A 13104-nucleotide genomic window follows, 5' to 3' on the forward strand; every position below is an offset into this window, starting at 1 on the left:
ATGGTGGCAGAGGCCTTTAATAATGGGCTCCAGCTCAGAGGGCAGGTGAGCTGAAACCCAGAGCCTATCTCGAACCTCTCCACCTCGTGTGGTCTTCAAGTTGTTTGGACCCGGGCTCCAGCGAGAGCGATCTGGACCCAATTGCCGTGAGCCGCGATCCTTCCCGAGCTCCCGCGAATCCTCCCGCGCTTCTCAACACATGCTGGTGAGACGAGGCGCCGATCCTTTCCGTCGTTGCGTCGCTTCCCCGAGGAATCACATCCAAGAAGAGGCCGATGAGTCGCACCAAGCCGGGAACCAAACGGAGAACAAAGAGCTCCACGAACCAAGAAGAAGAAGAAGCCACCATTTGCAGCTCGAGCCGAGCAACTGGCTCAACTTCCTTCCAAAACAAAGCAGCTCGAAGCAAAAAGCTCTCCCGAGCCAAGCAGAAGCCAAAGGCCCACTGAACCACCAAAGCAAAAAGCCTCCAAAAAGCCTCCTCCCGAGCCAGACCTCAGCCGAAGCAAAAAGCTTCCCAAGGCCTCAACCCTAACCCAAGCCAAACAGGACCCGAAGGTCTGCTGAACGACTACTCTATACTCCCTTCTCCAACTCCAAACACGAACCAAGAAAGGATCTCCTCTTTATCCCTCTCCGCCCCCCCTCCCCCGCGCCCGGCGTGACTCATGCCCTCGTGCTCCATCCCCCGCTCAACCCTGGGTGGGAGGGAGTTGTTGACTTCATGAATCACGGGATGGCAGGTTTCTTCTTCCTCTTCGCAGAAGAGGGGGAGGGACGTCTCCATTATGTTGGGATCGCTCTTTAACCATTAAATTAAATCACGCAGCACATCCAATCGATTTCTAAACATTTAAACAATGGAAGGTGAGCTATCTCAGGAACAAGCACTTATCGACATAGCTGACTCAAGGAACCTGTATGTTGTGTGCAATCGAATTCCAAATTTGAAACAATATATATCGCACAGAATCGAGGTGTAACTTTACACATATGACCTCCTATCCATGAGGAACAAAAGAGTCAAACATATGATGTCATAAATCACATGGTTTGGCAGACATTTTGCATTTACCAAAAAACCTATAAAAATACACCACTCAAAAGAAGTCCTGGTGAGGGTTTGCAATCTCTGATTACTCTTTTTCTTGTTTGTATTTTTTTGGGGTTTTTAGCTTTAATACTACTACTTCAATTGCTTATAAAAATGTAATATCACAAATAAATGTTTTTATTCTAATTGGTGTAAATCATGACAACACGGCAACTTGCGTACTTGTCCTCAATTAAGTAATCGATGTGAAACTTCACATTTATGATCTCGTAGTGATGGGGAATTTTGTGTTTTAAAATTTCAACTTAACCAGACGCACGTCTGGCAGCCAGAATTATTTAATTTTTTGATATTGGTTCTTTTTTTTTGTTTGTTTGTTTTTTTGAATAAGGTTCACTTGGCTGTGTCTGGATGGGTTTGAGGGTGGAGGAGTAGCAGCTGATATGTGAATCCTATGCAGGTTCTTCCTGATAACTTCATCTTTGCTTTTTGTTTGTTTGGGTTCCTTTGGGTTACTCCAATGAAGGACGGTACCTATTTGGTCTTCCATTTGATTTGAATTGAATCCCATTCTGAATTCAATTGAATAATCAATAATAATTTTTTTTTTTTAATGCCATGGGTCAGGGTCAGGTGTCCAATCAAAGCGGGACATCTTGGTACCCGGTCATCACTGCCAGAAGTTGTAAAGTGGCAGTTCTAATTATGTCTCTTCTTAATTAAGTAACACACCAGTGCACAAATAACACACAAAATACACCAGTGCACAAAAGCAGTCTTGGTGTGGGTCTGCAATCTTTGATTGCTCCTTTTCTTGTTACGTACTGTTTGAATGTCGATTGTGGGCTGCACGCACATCTATTAATTAATATATTAATTAATATATTAATTAATATATTAATTACATACTATTGAAATGCTCCATTCACAGTAAAGCTGTGTGACCGTATGTATATTAAGTACATGCGGTTTGAACTTTGGTTGCACCCTGACTTCTCACGCATACGTCTATTAATTACATACTTTTGGAATGCACTTTTTGATGCTTTACACTGCTGAGACCCCTTTGATCATTAAAGACACTTTAAGACCCCCATGACCCTTAAGACATGAAGGACCCAAAAGTTCCAGAGTCCCCAAAAGATCCCAAATACCCAAAAGACCCAAAAGTTCCTGAAGATCCAAAAGCCACAGAGGACCTAAAAGTCCCAGAGGATCCACATGACCCCGAAGACCAAAAAGGCCCAAAAGATCCCCAAAATACCCTTTAGACCCCTTAGACCTCAACACCATTTACACCCCTAACACCCATCAGACAGATTAGACAGCTTAAACCCTTGACCATTTCGATGACTTGGACCTTTCATATTGCAAATATAATATCACCAATATTACAAATAAATTTATGCAAAATAAATGTTTATATGATAAATAGTGTAAGTAATGATAACAGTAAATCTGACACAAATCTCTGCAACGACGTGTGGAGAGGTGACCATAGCGAGCCGATCCATGCTAATATACATATATATATATATATATATATATATATATATATATATATATATATATATATATATATATATATATATATAGTACACACACACATACACACAACACGAGGGGTCATCGACTTGATTCGACCTCACAGTCATCCTCGAACATTAATGCAATAAATATGTCAATTGCAAACTCCCAATTGCCTGTTCTATCATCCTTGCTGCATCCACACTGACCCTCGCACAATAAACATGACGTTGAAAATCGAATATTGACCCTCAAAAGGTTTCTAGGCAGATGAAATATGGCTTAACTTTCTTGTTATTTACTCCTACAGAAGGGCCATAATACTCTTTTTAGGTGCTGGTGAGACTTTTAAATCCCATTTAATGACTGCAAGGCCAAAACAACATGATAACTTTATATGATGGAGGTCCCGTGCTTTGGTGAGCGGTTCGGCAGTTTGCAAGTGTATACGGAGTCCAATTTTGGAGTCTGACAGCGATATTATTTTGTTTGACTTGGCGAATGTGAGGATACAAAATTACACGTTTGAGGTTGGACAACACGAACAGTCAATAATTGTACAGTTCAACGCTCGGTTGAGTTGGACTCTTCCTGAGACGAGAGGTAATAGGTTTTTCATCTTGACTAAGAGATTCTAAGGTGGTTTGAATTGAAAACAAACCATTGCAGTAATAAAAATTCCTGTTAGTGCACATTTCAATTTATTGCGTTCAAACTCAGGATGAGCAAATTATTCTTATGTAACTGATAACAGCAATCCCGTGTTTGGAATCAATCTTAAACGCTGAGTGGATCGCTCAAACGTGGAGCACACCGACTGACCATCGAGGTGTCTAGGAACGGTTCAATTCCCAGCCCCACGTAAAGTTTGCAATTCCCCGTTAAAAGTTGACTCTCTTAGTATGACGTCATCAAGCCCTCACGCGAGGAGTTACGTGGCGTCAAGTGACGTTGCAAAATCTCACGCAGCAATAACCCATTGGTCACATTGTTGTAAAACAACCGAAAAATTGTTTACAAATCTGCCAAAGTCCAAAATTATATATATATATAGATTCAAACACTGGAACTGGGTGTCCTGTCGTTCAGCATTAGTTGGTGGATGTAAAAGATCCAATGTTTTCCTCCACGAAGAGTAGGTGAACTATCACCGGCACCATGAACAAATTCCAAATTCCTGCCCTGACTAACTGCTATTAATGCAATGGCAAACAAGGCAGCATAACCCTTGTCAAGAAACTGCATCAGCAGCACGAACTCTGTTAATGGTATATTACAATATATATATATATATATATATATATATATATATATATATATATATATATATATATATATATATATATATATATATATATATTTCAAATTGAAATGAGGGTGAGTTCTGTAAATTGATGATGAAGGCAGTTACTGTCACTTGTAAATGTCAATATATTTCAATTAAATGTGTGTGAGTGTGAGTGTGAGTGTGTGGTTGTTCACAACCCTTTCCCCTGCCTCCCATTCCAACCTAAAATGTTAATTTGTTTGGTGGGTTATGATGAACAATGTTATGTTCGTGTAGATTCCTGTTATGGAAATGTTTGTGGTTTTTTTTTCTCACGATAATTTGTGTTTATCTGACGGATGGAAACATAACCGCTAATTGTTGCTCTTCCTTCCCCTGCACTGCTTGTTCAAAATAAGCACTGAATTGCGTGCAGTTTCTGGTGGGGAACTTGCAGTAAACTCGGGTCTGTCGTGAGTGGAAGGGTGGCGCGGGATCGGGTGGGTGAGGGTGGGGGTGGCGTCTCGGTGAGACTGGTTCGATGTGCTCCTGATCCAGACAAAAACAAAGACAATGTTTGCTCCTCTGTGCGTGCTGTGTTTGATTCCACGCTTCCCAGTGTAATCGAGGAAATGAAACCCAGATACAGGAAGGGTGTGTTCGAGCCATTGCGTCTGAATCATCAAGTACCATCCTCTTTCGACAACCTAAGGCAACCTTATTGTCCGTACAAAGTGGCAATGTGACCTTATTTCATGCACCTATCTATCATCTACAGTATATTCAGATAATTCTCATTTCTGGTAAACAATTAAAGGATTGTCCCACAGAAGAATTGATGATGTTATCAGTGGCTAAAACTTGAAATGCAGCATAAAGAGTAAGCCTGGGCCATCTTTACGTTTTGAACTCTAAAGTAGGTGTCATGCCATCAATGCTCACATGAGGTTTGCAGGGTGAAATAGACTTTTGTTTCTCTCATTCAAACAGGTTGTACTTCGTTAATGACACAGTGGTTATCATCATCCAATTCAGTATGGGGACAACTGATTGACGTGAAATATCAAACCTATTCATCCATTAGATAACACAGTAGATTCTCGTGTACTCACTGCAATATTAATTGCTCACATCTTTTCCACCCGTCTGTCTCAGTCAAGCTCATATCATTAGTGGTATGTACGAGTATCTAAATCTATTTGCATGGATTTTTGTGGTCTGCTGAAGGTTTGCACTGGATTCACAAGACTTATGTGGTGTGCTGTTGTCAAATTGATGCATCTTCTCCCGAGTAAAGTTGTAGCCATGAGCCTGATTATCCTTGTAGTAGTAAGAAGTCAAAAAATTTAGAATATTCTCTCGGGTGATTCTGAATACGATTGCAATTTACTGTGGGTCATGAGATGTTCCAAGTCACTTGGTAGTATATAGAGGAGATGCAGAGGTAGGTCACATTCACTTTGCATCGTAGGGAGTCAGAAGGGTGCACATTAACTTACAAGAGTTATGATAGTGGGACCTTTTATATCTCATCTAGCCCTCAAGTAAGTGGCTCAGCTGATGAAGATGTCCATTGAGATAGTTTAACAGGTCCTTCTGCAATAGGATACATTATCAGAAGCCATCAGAAAGGAGAACTTTGCAAACAACTGAAATCATGAAATGCTCAACCATGGGCGATATTGCAACACATCCACAAGGACACTGTGCTGACAATTGAAAACTATAGCATTTCTGTCTGGTACCTCCTTTGTGGGGTGGGCTGGCAGGATGGCCGAGACATACGCACACTCACCTCTAAGCTGTCTAGTCTGGGTTTGAATCCTGAAACAGCTATAAACTGTTATCCCAGCATTTCACAGGCAAGGTGATTCATCGATGTGCGTGTCATCCTCCGGATGGATGTAAAACGGTCTCCCAGTCTGCCGGCATTAGTTGGTGGATGTTAAATATCCCAAGGTGTACTTCGCAAAGCGCAGACAAGCTATCACCGGCACCCTGAACAAATTACAAATTCCTGCCCCATCCTGAGTCTAACGCCAGGCCTGGCCAGCCGGTTCGTGAAAGACTTGGGCCAAGCTTCCCTCCGGCTGACCCCTACAATAATGTGGGAATACTTGTGGCTGTAACATAAGAAGAAGTAGTATCCCTTTGTGGGCTGCTAACGACTTCCTTGGGTGCTGAAAATGCTTGCAGCTCTGTGTGTATATATATATATATATATATATATATATATATATATATATATATATATATATATATATATATATATATATATATATATATATATATATACACACATACACACACACATACACACACACAAACACACTCACACACACACACACACACACACACACACACACACACACACACACACACACACACACACACACACACACACACACACACACACACACACACGAGGCGCCACGAGGAGGAGTGATGTAAGGGCCACATTGGCCATTTTGGAGTTAATGCCATATCGCACTATTTTAACCCTTCCCCTATCATCCGAGCCTATCATCATCATATCATTAAAAAATGTCGCTTACATCACTCCTCCTCGAGGGGCTATATATATATATATTGTTACTGGCAGCCTGGTGTTGGCGCAGTGGTTAGGGCAGCGGCTTGGGATCCAAAAGGTCCTGAGTTCAAGCCCCGTTCGGCCACTGAATTAATACACCAGGGGGTTCACTCAGCCTGTCATCCTTCCGAGGTTGGCGAAGTGAGCACCAGTATACTGGGCCGGTGTATACCCCGGTTAAAATAGGTGTACCATATCCCTGTGTTGTAAGAGGCGACCAGGGTTGCGTCAGGAAGGGCATCCGGCATAAAACATGTGCCAAATCACTGTGCGGATCATACGGATGATCCGCTGTGGCGACCCCTAACAGGACCAGCCGAAAGAAGAAGAAGAAGAAGATATATATTGTTACTGGTCGGGATCGGCCGCCAACCGACCGCTCTGACGGAGCCGCAAGTCGAGTCGGCCTGACCGATCGCCCGGAATATAGATCGCCGCCCGGATAACTCCGAGTCAACGGGTCCTTGTTCAAGAACTGAAATAGGCCAATCGGCAGACCACGTGGGGTATGGTCGATTGCCAATCTTCAATGTACCAAAATACCCACGTGATCCAACTACCGGGGTATTCCACCCTCGACGGAACAAACTGCCGAGGTGAGCTTGTCCGTGCGCGATTTCGAGAACCGTCGGTCTAAATGTCCCCCTATTACGGTAAACCAACGGCTTTCTAACTCCCAACACACGAAATGCTCAATCAATGGAAGAATCGACGCGACGAGCTAAAAACATTTAACAATTGGGGTATTTATTAAAAATAATGGGGAACTAGGGAAGCACGTAAGAGCAGAACGAGCCCAACTATACGAAATGCGATGCAATCATTTACAGCACACAAAGCACTTAACAGTTTCCGACTTATTAGACGGGCCCACGCACACGCACACACGCACACGCACACGCACACGCACACACACACACACACACACACACACACACACACACACACACACACACACACACGCACATGCACACGCGCACACGCACACGCACACACGCACACGCACACGCACACGCACACACACACACACACACACACACACACACACACACACACACACACACGCACATGCACACGCACACGCAGGTCAGGTCAGGTATGGGAGCATGTGCCAGAACAGCGCGTCGCTGCGTCCACTTTCCGCCGGTACTCCAGGGGCCTCCGTCTGGCCATCCCCCAGGCAGATGCCAGGCCCATCCCCATCTGCTTGAGATGATGGTCAACCTGCTGCAACCATGAGGCACGTGGTCGGCCCACTCGCCTCCTCCACCCATGAGACTCCCTCGCTGAGAGAATCTGGTCAGCAGGATCAGCGTCAGGAAAACGAGCCACATGTCCATACAGCCGCAACTGACGCTCACGGACTATGCAGGTAACAAATCTCATCCGAGTCTCTCTCAGCAACCGCTCGTTGGACACAAAATCCGACCAGCGATAGCCAAGGATTCTCCGAATACACCTGGTACCAAAGGAATTAAGTCTCCGTCTCAGATCCTTGGTCAGAGTCCAAGTCTCGCACCCATAGAGCAAGACTGGAAGTACCAAGGACCTGAAGACTCGGACTTTCGTCCTCCCGCACAGGTACCGGCAGCGCCACACCCCATGATCCAGTGAATCCATGACTCCCCAGGCCCGACCCAGACGTCTATTGACCTCTGACTCGCAGCCAGCCGAGACATGAATATCACTGCCAAGGTAAGTGAATCTATCCACGACCTCAACATCCTCACCACAAACAGACACAGACAGGACAGCAGCATCCAAGATGTCACCGAAAGCCTGGATCTTAGTTTTGACCCAAGAAACCCGTAATCCCAGCGGCTCCGACTCCTCATTCAGCACTTCGAGGGCCCCCAAGAGGATGTCTAAAGTCTCCGCAAAGATGACTGCATCGTCTGCAAAATCAAGATCCGAGATCTTGACATTCCTAAACGATGCACCGCAACTTGATCTCTCCGACATCCTCCCTAAAATCCAGTCCATACAAGTGCTGAAAAGTGTGGGGGCAAGTACACATCCCTGACGAACTCCAGTAACAACTGGAAATAAGTCAGAGATGGTACCACCACACTTCACAGCACTCTCAGTACCAGAGTAGAGTTCAGACATCAGATCGATCAGTTTTGGTGCACCCCACGAAGACCAAGAATCCTCCAGAGGACATCCCGATTCACTGAATCAAATGCTTTACAGAGATCAACATAGGCTGCAAGCAGCCCCTGCCGAAACTCTCGTCTGCGTTCGGTGAGGACACGAAGGGCAAGGATACGGTCAATCATTGACCTCTTTGGTGTAAAGCCTGACTGCTCTGGACGCTGGTGCTCAAGCAGATGGTGGCGAACCCTATCAAGAATTATCCGAGCAAAAACCTTGCCCGGCACTGAGAGCAGCGTCACTCCTCGGTAGTTGTTGCAGTCTTGGCGATCACCCTTCCCTTTCCAGAGAGGGACAACAAGGCCCCTCTTCCAGTCAGTTGGGATGATGCCTGTGTTCCAGGCAGAGCACAAAACTGCATGCAACGACACGAGTGCAGCATTTCCACCAGCCTTGAGATGTTCAGCATGGATGCCACAGATCCCTGGAGCTTTGCCCCGTTTCAACTGGTTCACCGCAGCCCGTGTTTCCACAAGCGAAGGTGGACCACAGTTGATTCGAGGGTCAGCAACAGGGATTGTAACACCCTTGACGTCCAACTCGACAGCTGGGGGATCAGCCTGGTACAACCGCTCAAAGTAACCGGCCCAGCGGGCCTTCACTTCAGACTCCTCTGTCAAGAGCCTACCACTCTCTGCTCGAACTGCAGTGCTCCGAGGGATGGGCTTGGATGAACGTAATGCGCGAATTCCCCTGTAAGCGGGACGAGAATCACCTGTCCACAGGTGATGCTCTACCCCCTTACAGATTCCTCGCACATAGGCCTCCTTGTCCACCCTCAGTGCACGTACAGTTTTACGCCTCAGCTCCCTGAACAGCTCAGCTCTGCCATTCAGCCTGGCCCTGCGACTCTGGTCAATGGTATCCAGTGTCCCTTGAGAGACAAAATTCTTCTTTGCCCTGCGGTGAACTCCAAGGCATCCACCGGCAACATCAAGGACGGTGGTCTTGAAGGCGCTCCACAACTCTTCAGGACCCCCAAAGCACCCAGACCCCCAAGTGTCCACTCAGCCTGTTCGCAAACTCCTCAGCTACTCTCTCATCCCTGAGCTTGGCAACATCCAGCCTAGGCTGGGATGGTACCATTCTCCAGGATTTAAGGTGCAGCTTTAGAGTTGCTACAACAAGCCTGTGGTCAGTATTGAGGAACTGAGCACTCCGGTAGACCCTGCAGTTCTGGATCATCCTCCAACGACCGTCAATGAGGACATGGTCAATCTCCTTTGCCACACCGCCAGCGTTGGAATACCAAGTCCAGCGATGAGCTTGCGGGCGCTGAAACCATGAACCAGCCACCCTAAGTCCATGACTTCTTGCAAAGTCAAGGAACTTAGTGCTATTCTGGTTCATAGTTCCTGACCCATGGGGACCAACACACACCTCATAACCATCCCTATCAGTTCCAGTCGATGCAGTGAAATCCCCCAAGACTAGAAGTGTATCTCGTCTGGGGCACTGATCAACCACAGACTCGAGTGTGGCGTAGAATGCATCCTTCACGGTGAGATCACTCGCCTCAGTCGGAGCATAAACAGAGACCAGGAAAATGACACCTAAGGAGTGACGAATCCTTAATCTCATAATACGCTCGTTGACCGGTGTTACCTCAATTATCATTGGGGTCAGCTTATTGGACACAGCGACAGCAACTCCTTGGGTATGGTAACCATCAAAGCGACCAGACCAATAGTAGGTGTAACCACCCACCATTATCTCACCGCAATCCGGTCTCCGAACCTCAGAGAGTGCTGCAATACCGATGTCCAAACGCTTGAGCTCAGATGATAACAGAGACAGGTGATCATCCTCTCTTAGGGATAGGACATTCCAGGCACCCACCCTAAGGGACCGCCTCAGGTTAACCCAAGGAGACCGCCGTCTGGTGGACGACACCTCAGCACCACTCCGACACACTCTCCCGCAATCTGACCCAGGGATGTTACCCCGTGGTTTCCCTCCTATCAAAGATTGGGGGTCCCAAAGGCTTTGCCCCAATCCCGTCATCCGGTGAGCTGCCCTGCGAAGGGAAGCTGCACATGAGGTACTCCCACGGAGTGGGTTTTCAGATTTTTTTGCGTTTTTGCGGTTTTCGGAATGAAGGGTTTTACGGCGGCCGGAGTGCAAATCCTGCCACCAACCTCCAAATAAGAAGAAGTAACCCAACTGCAGGAGGACGTCTGCAGACACAGTTGGGCACTAGATATGGATGGCCGTTGGCTCACAAGGAGCTCTTCCGCCCTTTGACAGGTTTTGTTTTTAATCCTGCTGGGTTCCATATCCAAACACCCAATAAATGGAGGCTGATGCCTTTAATAACGGACTCCAGCACGGAGGACAGATGAGCTGAAACCCAGAACCTATCTTGAACCTCTCCACCTCGTGTGGTCTTCAAGCTGTTCGGACCCGGGCTCAAGCGAGAGCGAGCTGGATCCAATCGCCGTGAGCCGCGATCCTTCCCAAGCTCCAGCGAATCCTCTCGCGCTTCCGAACACGTGCTGGTGAGACGAGGCGTCGATCCTTCCCGTCGATGCGTCGCTATCTCGAAGAACCACCTCTAAGATGAGGCTGATGAGTTGCACCAAACGGGAACCAAGCGGAGAATATAGAGCTCCACGAACTAAGAACTCCGAGCCGAGCAACCAGCTCAACTCTCTTCAGATGAACAAAGCCTCTCACAACACGAAGCAAGAACTCCGAGCTGAGCAGAACCCAAAGGCCTGCTAAAAGCCAAGCCGAAGCAAAAAGCCTTCAAAAAGCCTTCTCCCGAACCCAAGCCAAGCACAACCCGAAGTCCTCCTGAACAACCAGCAGAGAATCTCTTTTCTTATCCTCCTCTGCCCCCTCCCCCTCCCCCGCTCCCGGCGTGACTCATGCCCTCGTGCTCCATACCCCGCTCAACCACGGGTGGGAGGGAGTTGTTGACGTCATGAATCACGGGATGCGAGGGCTCTTCTTCCTTTTCACAGAAGAGGGGGAGGGGCGTCTCCATTGTTTAATGATCGTTCCCTATCTATTAAATTGACTCTCGCAGCGCACTTAATCGATTTCTGCCCATTAAACAATGCAAGGTAGAACTATCTAGGGAACAAGCACTCATCGACATAACTGACTAAAGGAACCTGAATGTTGTGTGCAATCGAATTCCCAAATTCGTAAATATATATATATATATATATATATATATATATATATATATATATATATATATATATATATATATATATATATATATATATATATATATATATATATATATATATATACGGTATATATCATCTCTATTATGTACAGAATTTACAGCATGTTCTGAATTCAGTGTTTTAGAAATATGGAAGGATTAATGTATGGCAAAACTCCATTATTAATGGACCTCAAATGCATGATGTCAAAATGTTAAGTTTCTTGAAAAAGGGTCATGGTCTTGGGAATATTCAGGTTCCCATTGCAAGGTCTAGTGACATCGTGGGACTATCTATATGAATTGTTATTGATCAAGTTCATGCTTTCAAGATGTTCATGGAACCAGATAATGCTGTGAGAGAAACCATTTGAGCAATATGAGAAGATCTTCAACTACATTTACAACTCAGGGCCAGAAGCGGATAAACATTTTTTTGGGGGGTCCTGGGCACAAAAAATATGTTGGCCTAAAATTCCCCCCCAAAAAGAGCACTCCTTATTTTTTGTCACCGAAAAAAAAAGAGGACTCCGTGTTATTTTCACCCAAAAAAGAGGACTCCGTGTTATTTTCACTCAAAAAGAGGCCTCCGTGTTATTTTCGCCACAAAAAGCGGACTCCGTGATATTTTCGGCCAAAAACGAGGCCTCCCTGTTATTTTCACCCAATAAGAGGCCTCCGTGTTATTTTTGCTCCCAAAAAGCAGTCTCCATGTTATTTTCGCCCCAAAAAGTGGCCTCCGAGTTATTTTTTCCCCCAAAAGCGGACTCCATGATATTTTTGGCCAAAAAAGAGGCCACCGTGTTATTTTCACCCAAGAAAGAGGACTCCATGTTATTTTCACCACAAAAGGCCTCCATGTTATTTTTGCCCCAAAAAGCGGCCTCCATGATATTTTTGCCCAAACAAGGACTCCGTGTTATTTTTGCTACAGAAAAAGGCCTCCATATTAGTTTCGCCCCAAAAAACAGCCTCAGTGTTATTTTTGCCCAAAAAACGGACTCCCTGATGTTTTTGCCCAAAAAAGTGGACTCCGTGATATTTTTGCCCAAAAAAGTGGACTCTGTGATATTTTTGCCCAAAAAAGAGGATTCTGTTATTTTCACCCCAAAAGAGGATTCCGTGTTATTTTCGCCCCAAAAGAGCAGCCTCCATGTAATTTTTGCCCCAAAAAGCAGCCTCCGAGTTGTTTTCGCCCCCAAAAAGCGGACTCCATGATATTTTTGCCCAAAAAAGAGGACTCCGTGTTATTTTCACCCAAAAAAGGCCTCCATGTTATTTTCACCCAAAAAGCAGCCTCCGAGTTGTTTTCGCCCCCAAAAAGCAGCCTCCGA

The 13104-nt window shown here is 45.7% G+C and overlaps 1 long non-coding RNA gene across 3 annotated transcripts in view; it reads left to right on the forward strand.

The window, feature by feature from the left end:
- The window catches only part of LOC147023136 (uncharacterized), a 93494-nt gene that overhangs the window by 57323 nt on the left and 23067 nt on the right, over positions 1-13104 (forward strand). Inside the window, exon 1 of one of the 3 annotated variants that reach the window (XR_015060046.1) lies at positions 6672-7034. The exons of the other annotated variants lie outside the window; for them this stretch is intronic. This is a non-coding gene — a long non-coding RNA (uncharacterized LOC147023136). Of the gene's footprint in view, positions 1-6671; positions 7035-13104 lie in introns of those variants that run through there. 3 annotated transcript variants of the gene reach the window in all.

This window comes from Eptatretus burgeri, chromosome 7 (genome assembly GCF_056783735.1).
Source record: "Eptatretus burgeri isolate ZD-2024b chromosome 7, Ebu_testis_v1, whole genome shotgun sequence".
NCBI classification, from domain to species: Eukaryota; Metazoa; Chordata; class Myxini; order Myxiniformes; family Myxinidae; genus Eptatretus; species Eptatretus burgeri.